Raw genomic sequence first — 23,872 nt, forward strand, 5'->3', positions numbered from 1 at the left:
ATACATTTCATGCTGGGTTTTTTCCATACCCTTTTCTATCCCAAACTTGGGTAAACAGTGCACAAGTTTCACTGGTCCCAGTATTCAAAATCAGTTTATGTCCTTCTGTACAATTATTTTTTAAATTTTATATATAACACCCACTTTATATATTGTAAGCACTCGAAGAGTCGAATTATTCATTTTTATAATAATAAATGAAATAATATAGCCTAGCATTTGTATCGTGCTCCTATATTACCCTGGCTAAGCTAGTCTACCGCATCCGGTGCTCACAACTTCCTTCAAGTATCCATTTACCTCACCTGGGTTCCAGTACAATATGGATAATTTTCTTGCTTTTAAAAGGAAAACACACCCCGGCTGGGAATCGAACCCATGTCCCTCAGATTGAAAGAAAGAGGCTTAACTACTAGGCCACGACGCCCCCACAATGTTAAGCTATATTGGAAAGTGCTTTGAGCATGTTTACATGAAGAACTTGCTATAAATGTTAAAATGTATGTATTTATTTTAAAGGACAAATCCACCCCAACACAGAATTTAGTTTAATAAAAAGAAAAAATCCAACAAACATAACACGGAAAATTTTATCAAAATCGGATGTAAAACATGAAACTTATATTTTTTATTTTCGCTTAATTTCACAAAAAACATATACTGGCATTTTCTGGTTGGTATGCAAATGAGAAGACTGATGATGTCATCCACTCACTATGTCTTTTGCATTTTACTATGTGAAATATAAATTTTTCTATTTTCTCCTCATTTTCATGTCTAATACAAAGTTTTATTCCTACATGAACACATGTAATTAGCATTGTTTAATACTATATGGTTCAGTCAAGTTGGCCCTTATTGTCAAATCAGTATAAAATGAAATATTGTATAATTAAGACAATAAAAAACAAAAGAAATAGTGAGGGACATCATCGACTGTCTCATTTGCGTATTACTGAGTTGTGCATATCACTGTTATGTGAAAAATAAGCAAAATTTAAAATGCCACAACTTTCTTCTTTTACATGAAATTTTCAGCGTTATGCTAGTATGATTTTTCTTTATTTATTCAAATCAACATTTATCGGGGTTGGACTTGACCTTTAATAGAAAGCTGTGAAAGATAATAATTATAACTCTAAAGTTTATTTGGCAAATTGACATAATCCTGGCCTTCTATTAGATACAACTGACCTTTTGAGAAATACAAGGTAAAATTTTTCCATGTTTTAATGTAGACTCAATGTGGGACTTTCATGAAAAACCCATTCATTTAATAATAGAATCTTGAGGGGTTTTTTTTAACCTCAAAAGACCCTTAACCTTCACCTTGTGACATGATATATAATTAACTTGAAAATTACTAAACCCAAGTAAGATTTCTGATGTTGATACCACAGTACAGTCAAATTTCATTGACCAGAACTTTAACCTGAAACTCCTGCACAATGATCAGTGATAGTTGAATACCTATATGCACTCTCAAAGTTTTGCCTTATCAGAAACTTGATGAGATTCAATGATGATAATACAACATGGCCAAATATTGGCGATCGTAAAAGACCTAAGGGACGAGAGCAAAAATATCACAGCATTCCCCCTGCAGGCTTCCCCTAAAGCACGCTCCAATTAAGAAGCCCATGCCCCCTGCAGGCGGTCATCACTTCCTCTTAAAAATAATCCGCCATGCCCCCTGCGTGCTGCCGCGTCTAATCTCTATAAATTAATCCACCATTCCCCCTGCAACCTAACACCGGATGTTCTAAATGATAATCCGCCATGCCCCCTGCGTGCTGCCGTGCAAAATCTTTCCAATTTAATCCACCATTCCACCTGCAGCCTACCACCAGTTGCTCTTGAAAATAATCCACCATGCCCCCTGCGTGCTGCCGTGATAAATTTTAATCATTTGGGTGCGACGGGCTACGACGGGCTTCTACAGAAGCCGAGATTTGTTTGGTTTGATTCGATGGATTTTTTAATTTTTTTTGAAATCTTTATGTACTAAAACCTGTGACACGTACTATTTCCTTTATTAACTTATTTCAATAACAAAAATCCCGAAAATAGGAAATCATTTCGACTTTACCCGATTTTTTCGTTGGAGTCAGACGGGAAAAATAAGTTTTATGACGAGCACGTACGCGCGCGCACTAGGCCAGGGGCCCGTTGCAGAAAGAGTTACGTTTAAACGCAAGCCAAAAAATCAATCACAAGTCCCAAATGCGTGCTGTTGATTGGTTGAAAATCGAGTTGCGCATGCTTTTTACAGTTGCGATGGATTGCAACTCTTTCTGCAATAGGCACCTGATCACGTAATTTGATCCATATCGTTGTTCTGAGAGTATACGCTAACATCTTTTCTGCAAGATCGTCACGTAATAAGCTATGCGTTTATTCACCACTTTTGTCTTATTATTTGTTTCATCAAGGAGATATATCTCTAGAATGATATCTATTTGTAATTGTATTTTCAGAAAAACAAAAATCTTGTAGTGACGAGAGTAATGTCTTAGTACTTTGAGCTGATCTCGGTGCACTTTTGACCCCATCATCCCTCTTCTTCTCATTATTTTGAAGAAAAAAAAGAGAGAAAAGAAAGCAGTTTAGCACGCCATTCATATGCTCTTTTCAAAAGGTAAACGTCCATTAGTGCATGATATATCGGCATTACCCGAACGAAAGAATGTCTGGGCGGCCACTCAAACAAATTCCTTCCGAAAAGAGCAGGATACAGATGGTCAACGCCCCGAACAAAAGGAAGATTAGTGTTTATCAGCTGGACGATCTGTTGAATGCTTTTTGAACTTAGCAATACAAAAAGCTTTTATGAATACTCTTTTTTATTTCGACCAACAACCAGTATCTAAAAAAAAAAACCTTGTTTCATTCACCAACAACACAGGTGCTTATGACAGTGAGTCATTTTGCGTAAAAGCGCTTCCCCTGGGTGATAACAAGTATAAGGATGAAAGAAGAATCATTGAGGGCAATCCTAGAATAAAAAATGCTCAGATGTCACGGAGAACGAGAGAGAATGAGAGACAGAGATAAAAAGGGGGAATAGACAAGTGCGCTTTTGCTAAAATTCCATGAATATCTACTTAAACGAATAACAACATGACTTTATTTGTTTCGTTATATCACTAAAAAAAACAAACACGTTTTGTTTGTCACAACTCTGTCCTCAGACCCTTGTCGGACTGATGACTTTTTATTATTACTCTTGTTTAACTCAGCCCCCCCCCCCCCCCGATGGAAATGTTCAAATGTTCTGACCTACACTCTAATGTTGCTTGTTTGTCTCCTCTCTCCGATGTTCTGTTTGTAAAGCGGAAAAAATAAGAATAACAATCATCCTGGCCAGTTTTTTCCCCGTTACGACCCCCCCAAAAAAAATCGCATTTGGGCGCTTACCATGGTTAGTGTCCAAACGAAAATATTTTGGAAAAGAATTGTGTTATACAGGGACAGCCATGTTTTTTTGTGCAGGGGTTAAGCTGTGGGACGGGGGTGAATCGGTTAAAAAAATCACAATATTTCTAATTCATGTCATTTTACAGAATAAATTCATAACATGTTAGGTTTTAGAAGCTTGTCATCTCATTCTCCTTTTCTTTCCCAGATGAAAACTTGTGCATTGAAAAGTTGACAAAAACATAATCACTTCAAATAAAACCAATAATGAACTAAACGTTTCCTCTCCCGAAATGGAGGAAATAAAATAATATAGGAGAAATTACGTTAAGGCATCCCCTGAAGAAAACATGTTTGTCTGGCGTGTCCCGACAGAACCCTCTCAATCCTACAATCTTTTACTCATTTGTGACCTACCACCCCCCACCCCCCCCCCCCCAAAAAAAAATATGTTGATACCGATCTAAATTTTATTGATGTTCCTACCTTTTCGCCAATTTCTTTCCTTTTTTAACCGACGAATAACGTGGTAGAAAAGAATCATATGAAGAGCTCACTCGCAAAAGGGGTTAGGTCCATTTTTCATCAAATTTGATTTTTGGGCCTCAATGTATAGATTTTTAGTAGTTCTATATTAAGATGATACCAAAGAAAAGTTGAAATTCCTATTCAAAAGTGATCCAAAATGGCAAAGAAAAATCACTTTTTTCAAAAGGAGCTAGGTCCATTGTTCATAAATTTTATTGTTCTCTGTCTCAAAACCTCTAAATTTTTAGTCGCTCTGATGAAAACAAAGAAAATTTGAAACTGACATGCAAACATGAATAAAAGTGGCAAGGAAAAATCACTTTTTTAATCAAAATCGTTTGGAGTCATTTCAGTTTAGTTGCAAATGGGGTTAGGTCCACGATAATGATTTTAAAAGAATATATAGAAAAAATGAAGACTGGTAGATTTCTTTTATACCCAATTTTATGTTCGCATGATAGGGTAGTACATCATGACAATTTAGTTTCTCATAAGAATATTGCAGTAAGTGAGAATAAAAAAACATGTTTTTTTTCTCGGAATGGTCAAAAGTGGACCTAACCCCTTTTGCAACTAAACTCGTTATATAGAAAAAAACACCCACGCATTTTTTTTCCATTACTGCAAACAAACATTTGGGGCGCTTACCCTGGTTAGCATCAAAACCAAAATATCTGATTTTTTAAATAAACAAAAAAACATGGACCGCTTAGCATTTTTTTATAATAGAGGGGTTGAGTTTAATGTGAGATCGAGGGAGTAGACCGGCCAACAAAAATCACAAATTTATACAGACTTCGGCTTTTTCTTGTACGTGTTTGCTGAAGGGGGTGAGGACTGAAACTTCCTACCAACTCCGCCGTCTCTGTACTTTTAGATTGAACGATTAAAACGATAGAGACAAAAATGCATTCTAACTATTTTGATTGTTGTTTTAATGATTTATTTATTATTTTAATTTGTCGAATGAAAATGCCGCTCACAAGAGTTCATATGGTGCAAAGCATACGGGAATGGTATAGCCTGAGTGGTAATTTATTCCAGAACCAATTAGAGCTTGGAGTGGACGAGAATATTATTACGTGTCTGTAGTATGTTCATGATATTATTTATTTGATTATTATACGGTGTAGAAATAGAGAAATATATACTCTTTTCATTAATTCAGTGTTTTCTGATTCAGTGTTTTTTGCGCATGGTATCCAGTCGTCAATTAAAGTCCCCCATCCCCCCCCCCGAACAATGAGCTGACTTGTACACAACATTAACATATAACAAAACAAAATAAAGCGAAAATACCTTAGCACTTATGAGCAATTATATACAACATCACATGATTGCCAGATGCGAGAATATAATGGGGGGAAAATTGAGTCACTTCATCCCCCCCCCCCCCACCTCTCTCTCTCTTTTAAGGAGGCCCGAAATACCATGCGTCTTTTTGTGGAAGAAATGCGTCCGGGATTGGGGATTAGCTTTGAATGCATTTTACTTTGACACCATGCCGACTGCGCACTGAACGGGGTAATTACCTATTAGTGGGCGTCCAAGCTGGCTGCGTCCGGCATAGGGGATTATCTTGAAAATGTGCCATGATCTGACCCCATGCCGCCTGCGTGCTGAATGGGGTTGTAGAGAGGCCCATGCTGGCTGCATCCGGCATGGGGGATTAAATTGAATTTCGCATGGCTTTGACCCCATGCTGCCTGCGTGCTGAACGGGGCAATTAATTAGTAACAACCGTTCATGCTGGCTGCATCCGGCATGGGGGATTAATTCTGATTACCCCATGCCTCTAGCGTTCACCCCATGCCCCCTGCAGGCTTCACGCTATAATATTTTTGCTCTGTTCCCTAAGACCTTGATCATATGACCTGAAACTTGAACTTTATGATTAATGATAATGATTATGTCGATTGGACTTTATTGTAAATTGAAAATGGCCCGAAGGAGTATTTTTACATTAACAAGCATATGGATGTTGAGCACCCTATTATTAAGGGAAATGAAAGGAAAATCAGTTTTTATCAACTTCGTAATTTTTTGAGAAAAATCAGCTGTTACCATGGCAATGGGGGGGGGGGGTTGCAACATTCATATTTATATTTATATTAAATGCAAGTTTTACCAAGGCAACAGTAATTATTTTCTTTCAAATGAACTCATGCAGACAACTTACCGTAAGTTTTGTTCAGTATTAAACGAATGGTTCAAAATTTACGCAGGTAGATTGTGATTTTTATGGTATTTTCCATTATTATCTCCCCCATGTTATTCGGTTGCCATGGCAATGGCTTAAGATGGTATTTATACATTTAGCAACAAGCATATATAGATATAGCATCTTGTAATTAGAGGAAATGAAAGAAAATTCAGATTCTGTAATATTTTCTATCAAATTGATACTTTTCTTAGAAAAATAAGCTGTTACCATGGCAACGGCCAATTTGCAATATTCCTATTTATCTTTAAATTCAAACATTGTCAAGGCAACATCAATTCCTATCATTCCAATAAACTCCTGCAGAATACTTACTGTAGTTTTTGTTCTAAATGATTGGGAAAAAACCCAACGCATGTAGATTAGGTCGCTTTTATTGTATTTCTCGCCATTATCTTTTTTACCATGTTATTCCTTTTTTTACCAAATAAGGTATTATTTGGTTGCCATGGCAATGTAATGAGAGTGTATTTATACATTTAGCAAAAATAACTCCTATGTTTAACACCGTAAACGCATGGAAAATGAAAAAAAAAAAAATTCTACAACTATAAATCAAATTTTTTTACTTTTCTGGAGGAAAAATGAGCCGTTACCATGGCAACAGGGCAGTTGGAACTATTTTGATGATCCTAAATATTTCTGAATTTCATTTGTATTTAATTGGAACCTTGATTTCAATCTATTTGCTAATGTTTATCATGTTTATCTACCATTTACAGGGGTTTACATGCTATTTTGGGGAAATTAATTCGTTGCCATGGCAACGGTCAAAGACGGCATTTATAAATTTGGCAACAAGCAGATTCATGTTCAGCACCCTCAAAATAGGGGAAATAGCACAAAAAATCAGATTCTACAGAAAATTTTTGGTAACCTTTAATATTATGACGAGGAGCTGTGTACTAATATCTTTGTCCTTCATCTGTAAATTACAAAACAAACAAGATCAATAAATGTTTCTTACATGTAGCTCAAAAAAGTGTGTGCATTGAATCGTAGAATTTTGTTTTACATGTACATTTACACAGGACAGACTGTACATACTTTGTCAGAAGCAAAAAAAAATTACCATTTATTCTATCAGAAATGCAACAAAGCCATGAAGATGAATGTATTCCTGTTAATAACTTCAACCTTAAGAGCCTTCTTCTTTAAGGATCGGTGTGGGACCATCTGCATGCTGGTATTGCGTTTGCTGACCTTGTGGACACCAATTACTTTAGAATTACAAGGTGTTGTGAATGCACTTTCACTGTTGGTGTCAGGCGCGGATCCATTGGGGACCGAGGGGGCCTTGCCCCCCCCCCTCGGCTAGAAAAAAAAGAAGTGAGGGAAAGAAAGAGAAAAAAAGAGGGGAGGAGGGGAAAGAAAAGAAAAAAAAAGAAGAAAGGAAGAGGGGGAAGAAGGGAAGAAAAAAAGAGAAAGAAGAGGAAAGAAAATGATGTTGAACCAAAACTGAGTGCGATGTTCGAAGGAATGTCAAAATGATGTTCGAACTGGGGGAAAAATCGATGTTCGAACGAGGGGGGGGGGGGCGAAATGATGTTCAAACTAGGGGGCGCCAAATTGATACTCAAGCGAGGGGGGGGGGCAAAATGATATTCGAACTAGGGGCGCCAAATTGATTTTGGACCTCCATATAGGGGCGCCAAAGTTATATTCAAAGTAGGAGGGTGCCGAAATGATGTTCGAAGGGATGTTAAAATGATGTTCGAACTGGGGGCGCCATTTTGATACTCGAACGGGGGGGGGGGGCGAATCGATGTTCGAGCTAGGGGGGCGCCAAATCAATTCTCAAACTAGGGGGGGGGGGGCGCCGAATTGATGTTAGAGCTAGAAGGGGGCGGCGAATTGATGTTTGAACTGGGGGCCGAATCGATGTTCGAACGGGGGGGGGGGGGGCGAAATGATGTTCGAACTAGGGGGCGCCAAATTGATGTTGGAACTAGGGGGCGCCAAATTGATACTCGAGCGAGGGGGGGGGGGTTGAAATGATATTCGAACTACGGGAGCCAAATTGATGTTGGAACTAGGGGCGCCGAATTGATACTCGAGTGAGGGGGGCGAAATGATATTCGAACTAGGGGCACGAAATTGATGTTGGACCTACATGTAGTGGCCCCAAATTGATATTCGAACTAGGAGGGCGCCAAAATGATGTTCGAAGGGATGTTAAAATGATGTTCGAACTGGGGGCGCCAGATTGATACTCGAACTAGGGGGGTGAATCGATGTTTGAACTAGGGGAGCCAAATTGATACTCGAACTAGTGGTCTCAGAACTGATGTTGGAACTAGGGGACACCAAATGGATACTCGAACTACCGGGGCTCAGAACTAATGTTGGAACTTGGGGGCGCCAAATTGATACTCGAATTAGGGGGGGGGGCGATGTTCGAGCTAGGGGGCGCCAAACTGATAATCAAACTTGGGGGCACCGAAATGATGTTCGAACTAGGGGGGCGCCAAATTTATACACGAGCTAGGGGTTGCGAAATAATGTTTGAACTAGGGAAGCCAAATTGAGTTAGAAGGGATGCCAAAATAATGTTCGAACTGGGGGCCGAATTGATGTTCAAACGGGGGGGGGGGCTGTTACACCCACAAATGTAATAACGCCCACAAATGTAATAACATTTTCCCACAAATGTAATAATTTCACCCACGAATGTAATAATGCACTTTACCCACAAATGTAATAATTTTTGATCGCCCACAAATGTAATAATGACTTTACCCACAAATGTAATAAATTTGAAGGGATTTTTAGCAAATCCGTTCTAAGCTAAAATCGTATAGTAATGCGTTCATTTAGCACAAAAGTGCAAAGTCTCATTTCCTGACCCGGTTAATTAACAAATTATAATATAAGTCCAAAGTCTTTATTCCAAACCCGGTTGTTTCAAAAATTATAATATAAGTCCAAAGTCTTTATTCCAGACCCGGTTGTTTCAAAAATAATAATATGAGCCCAAAGTCTTTATTCCAGACGCGGTTGTTTCAAAAATAATAATATGAGCCCAAAGTCTTTATTCCAGACCCGGTTGTTTAAAAAATAATCATATGATCCAAAAGTCTTTATTCTAGACCCGATTGTTTAAAAAATAATAATATGAGCCCAAAGTCTTTATTCCAGACCCGGTTGTTTAAAAAATAATAATATGAGCCCAAAGTCTTTATTCCAGACCCGGTTGTTTCAAAAATTATAATATAAATCAAAAGTCTTTATTCCAGACCCGGTTGTTTAGAAAATAATAATATAAGTCCAAAGTCTTTATTCCAGACCCGGTTGTTTAAAAAATAATAATATGAGCCCAAAGTCTTTATTCCAGACCCGGTTGTTTCAAAAATTATAATATAAATCAAAAGTCTTTATTCCAGACCCGGTTGTTTAAAAAATAATAATATAAGTCCAAAGTCTTTATTCCAGACCCGGTTGTTTAGAAAATAATAATATAAGTCCAAAGTCTTTATTCCAGACCCGGTTGTTTAAAAAATAATCATATGATCCAAAAGTCTTTATTCTAGACCCGGTTGTTTAGAAAATAATAATATAAGTCCAAAGTCTTTATTCCAGACCCGGTTGTTTAAAAAATTATCATATGATCCAAAAGTCTTTATTCCAGACCCGATTGTTTAAAAAATAATAATATGAGCCCAAAGTCTTTATTCCAGACCCGGTTGTTTCAAAAATTATAATATAAATCAAAAGTCTTTATTCCAGACCCGGTTGTTTAGAAAATAATAATATAAGTCCAAAGTCTTTATTCCAGACCCGGTTGTTTAAAAAATAATCATATGATCCGAAAGTCTTTATTCCAGACCCGATCATTTCAAAAATTATAATATAAGTCCAAAGTCTTTTCTCCTGAAACGGTTGTTTTAAAAAATAATCATATGAGCCTAAAGTCTTTATTCCAGACCCGATTGTTTCAAAAATGATAAGTCCAAAGTCTTTTCTCCAGACCCTGTTGTTTAAAATATTATGATATAAATCCAAAGTCTTTTTCCAGACCCTGTTGTTTCAAAAATCAAAATATGAATCCAAAGTCTTTATTCCAGACCCGGTTGCTTAAAAAATAATAATATAAGCCCAAAGTCTTTATTCCAGACTCGATTGTTTCAAAAATTATCATATAAGTCCAAAGTCTTTTTCCAGACCCGGTTGTTTAAAAAAAATTTTATATATAAATCCAAAGTCTTTATTCCAGACCCGGTTGTTTCAAAAATAATAATATGAGCCCAAAGTCTTTATTCCAGACCCGGTTGTTTCAAACATGATAATATAAGTACAAAGTCTTTATTCCAGACCTGGTTGTTTAAAAAATAATCATATGAGCCCAAAGTCTTTTTCCAGACCCTGTTATTTCAAAAATTATAATATAAATCCAAAGTCTTTTCTCCAGACCCGGTTGTTTGAAAAATAAAAATATAAGCCCAAAGTCTTTATTCCAGACACGGTTATTTAGAAAATAATAATATAAGTCCAAAGTCTTTATTCCAGACCCGGTTGTTTAAAAAATAATCATATGATTCAAAAGTCTTTATTCCAGACCCGATTGTTTCTAAAATGATAATATAAGTCCAAAGTCTTTTCTCCAGACCCGGTTGTTTAAAAAATAATCATATGAGCCTAAAGTCTTTATTCCAGACCCGATTGTTTCAAAAATGATAATATAAGTCCAAAGTCTTTTCTCCAGACCCGGTTGTTTAAAAAATTATAATATAAATCCAAAGTCTTTTTCCAGACCCTGTTGTTTCAAAAATTATAATATAAATCCAAAGTCTTTATTCCAGACCCGGTTGTTTAAACAATAATAATATGAGTCAAAAGTCTTTATTCTAGACCCGATTGTTTCAAAAATTATAATGCAAGTCCAAAGTCTTTTTCCAGACCCTGTTGTTTCAAAAATCATGATGTGAATTCAAAATCTTTTTTCCAGACCCGGTTATATCAAAAATTATAATTTTAGTCCCAAATGAGATACATTAATGATATTCCAGTGGAATAGAATGAGAATCGAGCTTAGTCTTTTCTCCAGACGCTAATGGTAAATTGAAAATCAAGCATAGTCTTTGCTCCAGACCCGGTAACTAAAAGCTGAAACTTTATAGTAATGTGTTAACATAGCACAAAAATGCGAAATCTTTTTTCCAGAAACGGTTAATTAAAAGAATATAATATAAGTCCAAAGTCATTTTCCAGACCCATTTATTTCAAAAATTATAATAGTTATAAAAAACAAAAACCCACGATCCTATTTATGTTGAATAACATTGAAATGTAGCGTAGTCTTTCTGTCAGACCCAGTTATAAAAGTCATTAAAAACACAACAACAACAAAACAAAGACCCTGCAACCATTAAAGGTCAAGTCCTCTTCAGAAAAATGTTGATTTGAATCAATAGAGAAAAATCAGATAAGCACAATGCTGAAAATTTCATCAAAATCGGATGTAAAATAAGAAAGTTATGACATTTCAAAGTTTTGCTTTATTTTTAACAAAATAGTTATATGAATGAGCCATGCAGCTACACCCAAATGAGAGAGTCGATGATGTCACTCACTCACTATTTCTTTTGGTTTTCATTGTTTGAATTATACATTATTTCAATTTTTACGAATTTGACGATTAGGACCTCCTTGCCTAAAGCACAAAATGTTAAAATAATAAATATCCACGTGTTGCAGGGAGGAATGAAACTTCATTTCACATGACAATGACGAGAAAATAAAAATGTTTCATATTTCATTTAGGAAAATACAAAAGAAATAGTGAGTGAGTGATGTCATCAGTTCCTCATTTGCATACCGACCGAGATGTGCATATAACTGTTTTGTGAAATGAAGCGAAACATTGAAATGCTATAACTTTTTTTATTTTACATCCGATTTTGATGAAATTTTCAGTGTTATGCTTGTTGAATTTTTCTCTTTTTATTCAAATCAAGTTTTTGTTGGGGTGGACTTGTCCTTTAAAAAAAAAAATAATTTCTTGTATATTCCTTCCTTTTTTCTATGAAAAAACCTAAATAACAAAACATTAAAATACATATGAAAAAAAAACTGAGAAATAAGATATCAGTTAACAATAGGGGGATTACTTCCCGAAAACGATAAAGTTGTAGATTGACGATCTATGATATATTATATAAAAGCAAAACATTCTGACAACAGGGGATAACCATTCCATTCCATGTTTTATTTGGCAATAAGTCATGATTGACTATTTTTGCCACCCACTGTATGAGAAGTTAAGTTTAATGTTAAGTTTTGAAATGACATCATAACTTAGAAAGTAAATGAACCTAGTTCATGAAACTTGGCCATAAGGTTTATCACGTATTACTTAAGACCTAGGGCTAAGATTTTGAAATATTATCATAACTTAGAAAATATATAGACCTGGTTCATTAAACTTAGACATAAGTTTATTCAAGTATCACCAAACATCAGGCATGAGTTTTACGTCACATGACCAAGGTCAAAGGTCATTTAGGGTCAATGAACTTTGGCCGATTTGGGGGTATCTCATGAATTACAATCAATGCTTAAAAAGGTTTTGGATCTGATTCATGAAACTTGGACATAATAGTAATCAAGTATCACTGAAAACCTGGGCAAGTTTCAGGTCACATGGTCAAGGTCAAAGGTCATTTAGGGTCAATGAAATTTGGCTGAATTGTTTTTTTTTATTACCATCATAACTTTGAAAGTGTGTTGGTTTAGTTCATAAAACTTGGACATAAGAGTAATCAAGTATCACTGAACATCCTGTGTTCATTTTAGGTCACATGACCAAGGTCAAAGGTCAATGAACTTTGGCCATAATGGGGGTATCTGTTGAATTACCATCATAACTTTGGAAGTTTATTGATCTGACTTTTCAAACGTGGACATAAGAGTAATCAAGTATCACTGAATATCATGTGCAAGTTTCAGGTAAAATAATCAATGTCAAAGGTCATGTGAGGTCAATGAATTTTGGCCACATTGGGGGTATTTGTTGAATTACCATCCTATCTCTGTAAGTGTATTGGTCTAGTTCATAAAACGTGGAAATAAGAGTAACCAAGTATCACTTAACATCTTGTGCGAGTTATAGTAGTTTTCAAAGTCAGCACTGCTGCTATGTTGAATCGCGTGATGCAGGTGAGACGGTCAGAGGCATTCCACTTGTTAATTATTATTATTTCTTGTATATTAATTCCTTTTTTATGAAAAAAACACAAAACCTTTAAATACATATAAAACAAAAAACTGAGGAATAAGATATCAGCACACAATATGGGGATTACTTCCCGTAAACGATAAGGTTGTTGATCGACGATCTATGAGATATTATATAGAAGAAAATCATTCTAACAAGAGGGGATAAAGTTTTAACAAGTTCTTCGGTACTTTAAATTTTCAGTGTACCAAACACCATTTGTAGTATATTCAGCATTTTTTTTATTAGTTACAATTCCAATAATCTCAGTGGCCTAAGATATATTTTCTGGGGTTATATTGACCCGTTAAGTAAACAGAGAGAGAGAGAGAGAATTTAAGTGATCAAGAAGTGATAAGATATGACTGAAAGAGAGACAGGCAAAGAAAGAAGAGGCTCCCCCCACACCCGTACCAGAGTTACGGAGTTAGGCTGTCCCGTCGGTGGATTCAGGTCCATCAACATCTTGAGGTTTAATCTTTCCAGGGGGCAAACGTGTGTGTTTGAGTTTTGTCAGACGTGTCTCAATCAGATATTATTATTTATTTCTGGGACCGACCTTTAACGTCACCATCCGAAAGACGTGACCAGGGCTCGAACCTCGAACCTCTGCATCAATTTGTAACTTCCTCACTTAGATTGGATTACAGGTGCACGCCACAACGCCCAGTCTTTAAATATGGTGTAGTCTTTGCTCTAGACCCATGCAGTTATTTCAAAATAGGAAATTATTAGAAACGATAAAAACAGACAAACAATATTAACAAAGACGCCACAACGCCACAATATCATTGATGTAGAATAACGTTGTTGTTGTTGTTATTTTGGGTTTTTAAGGCGTGTACCTTTCAGATCTGAATATTTACGCCTTTTATTAATTTGACGTTTTGGTGGTATGCCTTATCACAGGGTTTTATAGTTTAGGAGATGCTGGTTTCTAAGTTTTTAGATTAATCTTTTGCTTAATTTGTATGTTAAGAGAACTGGATGTTGGGTAAAGACAACTCTCTAAACCCAAGCATTTTAACTGGGTTTAATTTTAAAGATTGGTCTTAGCTTTGATTTTTTTTTCAATATTTGTATATCTTATAAATAGCTGGGTCTAGACGAAGGTCTAAGCATAATAATGTTATTCAACAGGAATATTAAAGAATATGACAAAGTCTTATGTTTTTAAGATTGTTTGAATTAATTTCTAAATGACTGGGTCTGGAATAGAGACAACGCTCAAAAACATGTGCTTTTGTACTTGGTCTTAATTTTGAGGATTGTTGGTTCTTAGATTCGTTGTTGGGGGTTGGGTTGTATTGGGGTTTTTTATTCTTGAAATAATTGTGTCTGGAGGAAAGTCTACAATCGATCTCCTTGTTATTCCACAGTAGTTAGATTATTGGGTATTTGTTTTAGACAATTTTATTTTTAAATAATAACCAAGTCTGGAAAATGGACGTTTTCTTTGCAAATGCATAATTACAATGTTTTGTAAGGGTCTTAGTATTATTATACAAAACAACCTGGGGAAAAGACACATTTTTTACTGGGTGTAACTTTTGATTTTTAGATTTAGATTTGATTTTCTTTTTTAATTCATTTCTTAGATAACCTGGTCTGGAGGAAAGAGTACGTTTTACAACTCATGTTATTCCAAGAGAATATGATAGGGTCTTATGTTAGAAGATTTTTTTCGTAATTTTTGTAATGATTAGGTCTGGAATAAAGACAACATTCTAAACCTCTTTTTAAAAACATGTTCTTAGGTTCAAGGATTGCTTGGTATTAGATTTGGAGTTATTTATATTTTTACTCTTAGCCTTATTTTGAAAAACAAATGACTGGGTCTGGCTGAAAGACTACGCTATATGTCCATGTTATCCAGCATTAATAAGATTATGGGGTCTTTATACGGTTTTTGTTGTTGTTGTTGTATTGTTATTTACAATTTTTGAATAACAGGGTTTGGAGAAAAGGCTAAGCTCGATTTTCTTTTTTTCCACTGGAATATCATTATGGTATCTTAGTTTGGACTTATATTATAATTTTTGAAATAACTGGGTCTGGAAAAGAGTCTTTGGACTTACATTATAATTTTTAAACTACTGTGTCTGGAAAAAGACTTTGGACTTTTGTGCTATATGAAGGCATTACTATAGGGTTTTAGTTTTTAGTTTTAAATAACCGGGTCTGGAGAAAAGACTATGCTTGATTCTCAATTTACTCATAGCGCGTATATTCACAATACGTTCAGTATAATTTAAACAACAACAAAAACTTTGATTCCACCAGTTTTAATTAACTGGGTCTGGAGAGAAGACAAGGCTCGATTCTCATTTTTATTCCACCGGAACATCATTATCGTATCTTAGTTTGGACTTATATCATAATATTTGAAACAACCGGGTCTGGAATAAAGACTTTGGACTTATATTATTATTTTTTAAACAACCGGGTCTGGAATAAAGACTTTGGATTTATATTATAATTTTTGAAAGAACAGGGTCTGGAAAGACTTTGGATTTATATTATAATTCTTAAAACAACCAGTCTGGTGAAAAGACCTTGGATTTATATTATCATTTTTGAAACAATCGGGTCTGGAATAAAGACTTTAGGCTCATATGATTATTTTTTTAAACAACCGGGTCTGGAATAAAGACATTAGGCTCATATGATTATTTTTTAAACAACCGGGTCTGGAATAAAGACTTTGGGCTCATATTATTATTTTTGAAACAACCGGGTCTGGAATAAAGACTTTGGATTTATATTATAATTTTTGAAACAACAGGGTCTGGAAAGACTTTGGATTTATATTATAATTCTTAAAACAACCAGTCTGGTGAAAAGACCTTGAATTTATATTATCATTTTTGAAACAATCGGGTCTGGAATAAAGACTTTAGGCTCATATGATTATTTTTTTAAACAACCGGGTCTGGAATAAAGACATTAGGCTCATATGATTATTTTTTAAACAACCGGGTCTGGAATAAAGACTTTGGGCTCATATTATTATTTTTGAAACAACCGGGTCTGGAATAAAGACTTTGGATCTATATACAAAATTTGTTTAAACAACCCGGTCTGGAAAAAGACTTTGGACTTATATTATCATATTTGAAACAATCGGGTCTGGAATAAAGACTTTGGGCTTATATTATTATTTTTTAAACAACCGGGTCTGGAATAAAGACTTTAGGCTCATATGATTATTTTTTAAACAACCGGGTCTGGAATAAAGACTTTGTACTGATATTATAATTTTTGAAACAACTGGGTCTGGAGAAAAGACTTTGGACTTGCATTATAATTTTTGAAACAACCGGGTCTGGAATAAAGACTTTGGATTTATATTATAATTTTTGAAACAACAGGGTCTGGAAAAAGACTTTGGATTTATATTATAATTTTTAAACAACCGGGTCTGGAGAAAAGACTTTGGACTTGTATTATCATTTTTGAAACAATCGGGTCTGGAATAAAGACTTTAGGCTCATATGATTATTTTTTAAACAACCGGGTCTGGAATGTAGACTTTGGACTTATATTATAATTTTTGAAACAATCGGGTCTGGAGTAAAGACTTTGGGCTTATATTATTTTTTAAACAACCGAGTCTGGAATAAAGACTTTGGATTTATATTATAATTTTTGAAACAACAGGGTCTGGAAAAAGACTTTGGATTTATATTATAATTTTTTAAACAACCGGGTCTGGAGAAAAGACTTTGGACTTATATTATCATTTTTGAAACAATCGGGTCTGGAATAAAGACTTTAGGCTCATATGATTATTTTTCAAACAACCGGGTCTGGAATATAGACTTTGGACTTATATTGTCATTTTTGAAACAATCGGTCTGGAATAAGGACTTTGGGCTTATATTATTTTTTAAACAACCGGGTCTGGAATAAAGACTTTGGATTTATATTATAATTTTTGAAACAACAGGGTCTGGAAAAAGACTTTGGATTTTTATTATAATTTTTTAAACAACCGGGTCTGGAGAAAAGACTTTGGACTTATATTATCATTTTTGAAACAATCGGGTCTGGAATAAAGACTTTAGGCTCATATGATTATTTTTCAAACAACCGGGTCTGAAATAAAGACTTTGGACTTATATTATCATATTTGAAACAATCGGGTCTAGAATAAAGACTTTGGGCTTATATTATTATTTTTTAAACAACCGGGTCTGGAATAAAGACTTTAGGCTCATATGATTATTTTTTAAACAACCGTGTCTGGAATAAAGACTTTGTACTGATATTATAATTTTTGAAACAACTGGGTCTGGAGAAAAGACTTTGGACTTATATTATGATTTTTAAACAACAGGGTTTGGAGAAAAGACTTTATACTTGTATTATCATTTTTGAAGCAATCGGGTCTGGAATAAAGACTTTAGGCTCATATGATTATTTTTTAAACAACCGGGTCTGGAATATAGACTTTGGACTTATATTATCATTTTTGAAACAATCGGGTCTGGAGTAAAGACTTTGGGCTTATATTATTTTTTAAACAACCGAGTCTGGAATAAAGACTTTGGATTTATATTATAATTTTTGAAACAACAGGGTCTGGAAAAAGACTTTGGATTTTTATTATAATTTCTTAAACAACCGGGTCTGGAGAAAAGACTTTGGACTTACATTATCATTTTTGAAACAATCGGGTCTGGAATAAAGACTTTAGGCTCATATGATTATTTTTGAAACAACCGGGTCTGGAATAAAGACTTTGTACTTATATTATAATTTTTGAAACAATCGGGTCTGGAATAAAGACTTTGGGCTTATATTATTTTTTAAACAAACGGGTCTGGAATAAAGACTTTGGATTTATATTATAATTTTTGAAACAACAGGGTCTGGAAAAAGACTTTGGATTTATATTATAATTTTTTAAACAACCGGGTCTGGAGAAAAGACTTTGGACTTATATTATTATTTTTGAAACAATCGGGTCTGGAATAAAGACTTTAGGCTCATATGATTATTTTTTAAACAACGGGTCTGGAATATAGACTTTGGACTTATATTATCATTTTTGAAACAATCGGTCTGGAATAAGGACTTTGGGCTTATATTATTTTTTAAACAACCGGGTCTGGAATAAAGACTTTGGATTTATATTATAATTTTTGAAACAACCGGGTCTGGAGAAAAGACTTTGGACTTACATTATCATTTTTGAAACAATCGGGTCTGGAATAAAGACTTTAGGCTCATATGATTATTTTTTAAACAACCGGGTCTGGAATATAGACTTTGGACTTATATTATCATTTTTGAAACAATCGGGTCTGGAATAAAGACTTTGGGCTTATATTATTTTTTAAACAACCGAGTCTGGAATAAAGACTTTGGATTTATATTATAATTTTTGAAACAACAGGGTCTGGAAAAAGACTTTGGATTTATATTATAATTTTTTAAACAACCGGGTCTGGAGAAAAGACTTTGGACTTACATTATCATTTTTGAAACAATCGGGTCTGGAATAAAGACTTTAGGCTCATATGATTATTTTTCAAACAACCGGGTCTGGAATATAGACTTTGGACTTATATTGTCATTTTTGAAACAATCGGTCTGGAATAAGGACTTTGGGCTTATATTATTTTTTAAACAACCGGGTCTGGAATAAAGACTTTGGATTTATATTATAATTTTTGAAACAACAGGGTCTGGAAAAAGACTTTGGATTTTTATTATAATTTTTTAAACAACCGGGTCTGGAGAAAAGACTTTGGACTTATATTATCATTTTTGAAACAATCGGGTCTGGAATAAAGACTTTAGGCTCATATGATTATTTTTGAAACAACCGGGTCTGAAATAAAGACTTTGGACTTATATTATAATTTTTGAAACAATCGGGTCTGGAATAAAGACTTTGGGCTTATATTATTATTTTTAAACAACCGGGTCTGGAATAAAGACTTTAGGCTCATATGATTATTTTTTAAACAACCGTGTCTGGAATAAAGACTTTGTACTGATATTATAATTTTTGAAACAACTGGGTCTGGAGAAAAGACTTTGGACTTATATTATGATTTTTAAACAACAGGGTTTGGAGAAAAGACTTTATACTTGTATTATCATTTTTGAAGCAATCGGGTCTGGAATAAAGACTTTAGGCTCATATGATTATTTTTTAAACAACGGGTCTGGAATATAGACTTTGGACTTATATTATCATTTTTGAAACAATCGGGTCTGGAGTAAAGACTTTGGGCTTATATTATTTTTTAAACAACCGAGTCTGGAATAAAGACTTTGGATTTATATTATAATTTTTGAAACAACAGGGTCTGGAAAAAAACTTTGGATTTTTATTATAATTTCTTAAACAACCGGGTCTGGAGAAAAGACTTTGGACTTATATTATCATTTTTGAAACAATCGGGTCTGGAATAAAGACTTTAGGCTCATATGATTATTTTTTAAACAACCGGGTCTGGAATAAAGACTTTGTACTTATATTATAATTTTTGAAAAAATCGGGTCTGGAATAAAGACTTTGGGCTTATATTATTTTTCAAACAAACGGGTCTGGAATAAAGACTTTGGATTTATATTATAATTTTTGAAACAACAGGGTCTGGAAAAAGACTTTGGATTTATATTATAATTTTTTAAACAACCGGGTCTGGAGAAAAGACTTTGGACTTATATTATATTTTTGAAACAATCGGGTCTGGAATAAAGACTTTAGGCTCATATGATTATTTTTTAAAACAACGGGTCTGGAATATAGACTTTGGACTTATATTATCATTTTTGAAACAATCGGTCTGGAATAAGGACTTTGGGCTTATATTATTTTTTAAACAACCGGGTCTGGAAAAAGACTTTGGATTTATATTATAATTTTTTAAAACAACCGGGTCTGGAGAAAAGACTTTGGACTTATATTATCATTTTTGAAACAATCGGGTCTGGAATAAAGACTTTAGGCTCATATGATTATTTTTCAAACAACCGGTCTGGAATAAAGACTTTGTACTTATATTATAATTTTTGGAAAAATCGGGTCTGGAATAAAGACTTTGGGTTTATATTATTTTTTAAACAACCGGGTCTGGAATAAGGACTTTGGATTTATATTATAATTTTTGAAACAACAGGGTCTGGAAAAAGACTTTGGATTTATATTATAATTTTTTAAACAACCGGGTCTGGAGAAAAGACTTTGGACTTATATTATCATTTTGAAACAATCGGGTCTGGATTAAGACTTTAGGCTCATATGATTATTTTTTAAACAACCGGGTCTGGAATAAAGACTTTGGACTTATATTATAATTTTTGAAACAACAGGGTCTGGAAAAAGACTTTGGATTTATATTATAATTTTTTAAACAACCGGGTCTGGAGAAAAGACTTTGGACTTATATTATCATTTTTGAAACAATCGGGTCTGGAATAAAGACTTTAGGCTCATATGATTATTTTTCAAACAACCGGGTCTGAAATAAAGACTTTGGACTTATATTATAATTTTTTAAACAACCGGGTCTGGAATAAAGACTTGGGCTCATATTATTATTTTTGAAACAACCGGGTCTGGACTAAAAACTTTGGATTTATATCATTTTTTTAAACAACCGGGTCTGAAATAAAGACTTTTGATTTATATTATAATTTTTTAAACAACCGGGTCTGGAGAAAAGACTTCGGACTTATATTATCATTTTTGAAACAATCGGGTCTGGAATAAAGACTTTAGGCTCATATGATTATTTTTAAACAACCGGGTCTGGAATAAAGACTTTGTACTTATATTATAATTCTTTAAACAACTGGGTCTGGAATAAAGACTTGGGCTCATATTATTATTTTTGAAACAACCGGGTCTGGAATAAAAACTTTGGATTTATATCATTTTTTTTTGAACAACCGGGTCTGGAATAAAGACTTTTGATTTATATTATAATTTTTTAAACAACGGGTCTGGAATATAGACTTTGAACTTATATTATCATTTTTGAAACAATCGGGTCTGGAATAAAGACTTTGGATTTATATTATAATTTTTTAAACAACCGGGTCTGGAGAAAAGACTTTGGACTTATATTATCATTTTTGAAACAATCGGGTCTGGAATAAAGACTTTAGGCTCATATGATTTTTTTTAAACAACCGGGTCTGGAATAAAGACTTTGGGCTCATATTAATATTTTTGAAACAACCGGGTCTGGAATAAAGACTTTGGATTTATATAAAATTTTTTTTAAACAACCGGGTCTGGAATAAAGACTTTGGATTTATATTATAATTTTTGAAACAACAGGGTCTGGAAAAAGACTTTGGATTTATATTATAATTTTTTAAACAACCGGGTCTGGAGAAAAGACTTTGGACTTATATTATCATTTTTGAAACAATCGGGTCTGGAATAAAGACTTTAGGCTCATATGATTATTTTTCAAACAACCGGGTCTGGAATAAAGACTTTGTACTTATATTATAATTTTTTAAACAACCGGGTCTGGAATAAAGACTTTGGGCTCATATTATTATTTTTTAAACAACCGGGTCTGGAATAAAAACTTTGGATTTATATCATTTTCTTTTAAACAACCGGGTCTGAAATAAAGACTTTTGATTTATATTATAATTTTTTAAACAACCGGGTCTGGAGAAAAGACTTCGGACTTACATTATCATTTTTGAAACAATCGGGTCTGGAATAAAGACTTTAGGCTCATATGATTATTTTTCAAACAAACGGGTCTGGAATAAAGACTTTGGATTTATATTATAATTTTTGAAACAACAGGGTCTGGAATAAAGACTTTGGATTTATATCATAATTTTTTTAAACAACCGGGTCTGGAGAAAAGACTTTGGACTTATATTATCATTTTTGAAACAATCGGGTCTGGAATAAAGACTTTAGGCTCATATGATTATTTTTTAAACAACGGGTCTGGAATATAGACTTTGGACTTATATTATCATTTTTGAAACAATCGGTCTGGAATAAGGACTTTGGGTTATATTATTTTTTAAACAACCGGGTCTGGAATAAAGACTTTGGATTTATATTATAATTTTTTAAACAACCGGGTCTGGAGAAAAGACTTTGGACTTATATTATCATTTTTGAAACAATCGGGTCTGGAATAAAGACTTTAGGCTCATATGATTATTTTCAAACAACTGGGTCTGGAATAAAGACTTTGTACTTATATTATAATTTTTGGAAAAATCGGGTCTGGAATAAAGACTTTGGGTTTATATTATTTTTAAACAACCGGGTCTGGAATAAGGACTTTGGATTTATATTATAATTTTTGAAACAACAGGGTCTGGAAAAAGACTTTGGATTTATATTATAATTTTTTAAACAACCGGGTCTGGAGAAAAGACTTTGGACTGATATTATCATTTTTGAAACAATCGGGTCTGGATTAAGACTTTAGGCTCATATGATTATTTTTTAAACAACCGGGTCTGGAATATAGACTTTGGACTTATATTATAATTTTTGAAACAACAGGGTCTGGAAAAAGACTTTGGATTTATATTATAATTTTTTAAACAACCGGGTCTGGAGAAAGACTTTGGACTTATATTATCATTTTTGAAACAATCGGGTCTGGAATAAAGACTTTAGGCTCATATGATTATTTTTCAAACAACCGGGTCTGGAATAAAGACTTTGTACTTATATTATAATTTTTAAACAACCGGGTCTGGAATAAAGACTTTGGGCTCATGTTATTATTTTTGAAACAACCGGGTCTGGACTAAAAACTTTGGATTTATATTATTTTTTTAAACAACCGGGTCTGAAATAAAGACTTTTGATTTATATTATAATTTTTTAAACAACCGGGTCTGGAGAAAAGACTTTGGACTTATGTTATCATTTTTGAAACAATCGGGTCTGGAATAAAGACTTAGGCTCATATGATTATTTTTCAAACAACGGGTCTGGAATAAAGACTTTGACTTATATTATAATTTTTAAACAACTGGGTCTGGAATAAAGACTTGGGCTCATATTATTATTTTTGAAACAACCGGGTCTGGAATAAAAACTTTGGATTTATATCATTTTTTTTGAACAACCGGGTCTGGAATAAAGACTTTTGATTTATATTATAATTTTTTAAACAACCGGGTCTGGAATAAAGACTTTGAACTTATATTATCATTTTTGAAACAATCGGGTCTGGAATAAAGACTTTGGATTTATATTATAATTTTTTAAACAACCGGGTCTGGAGAAAAGACTTTGGACCTATATTATCATTTTTGAAACAATCGGGTCTGGAATAAAGACTTTAGGCTCATATGATTTTTTTTAAACAACGGGTCTGGAATATAGACTTTGGACTTATATTATCATTTTTGAAACAATCGGTCTGGAATAAGGACTTTGGGCTTATATTATTTTTTAAACAACGGGTCTGGAATAAAGACTTTGGATTTATATTATAATTTTTTAAACAACCGGGTCTGGAGAAAAG

Source organism: Lytechinus variegatus, chromosome 8 (assembly GCF_018143015.1).
Source record: "Lytechinus variegatus isolate NC3 chromosome 8, Lvar_3.0, whole genome shotgun sequence".
Taxonomy (NCBI): domain Eukaryota; kingdom Metazoa; phylum Echinodermata; class Echinoidea; order Temnopleuroida; family Toxopneustidae; genus Lytechinus; species Lytechinus variegatus.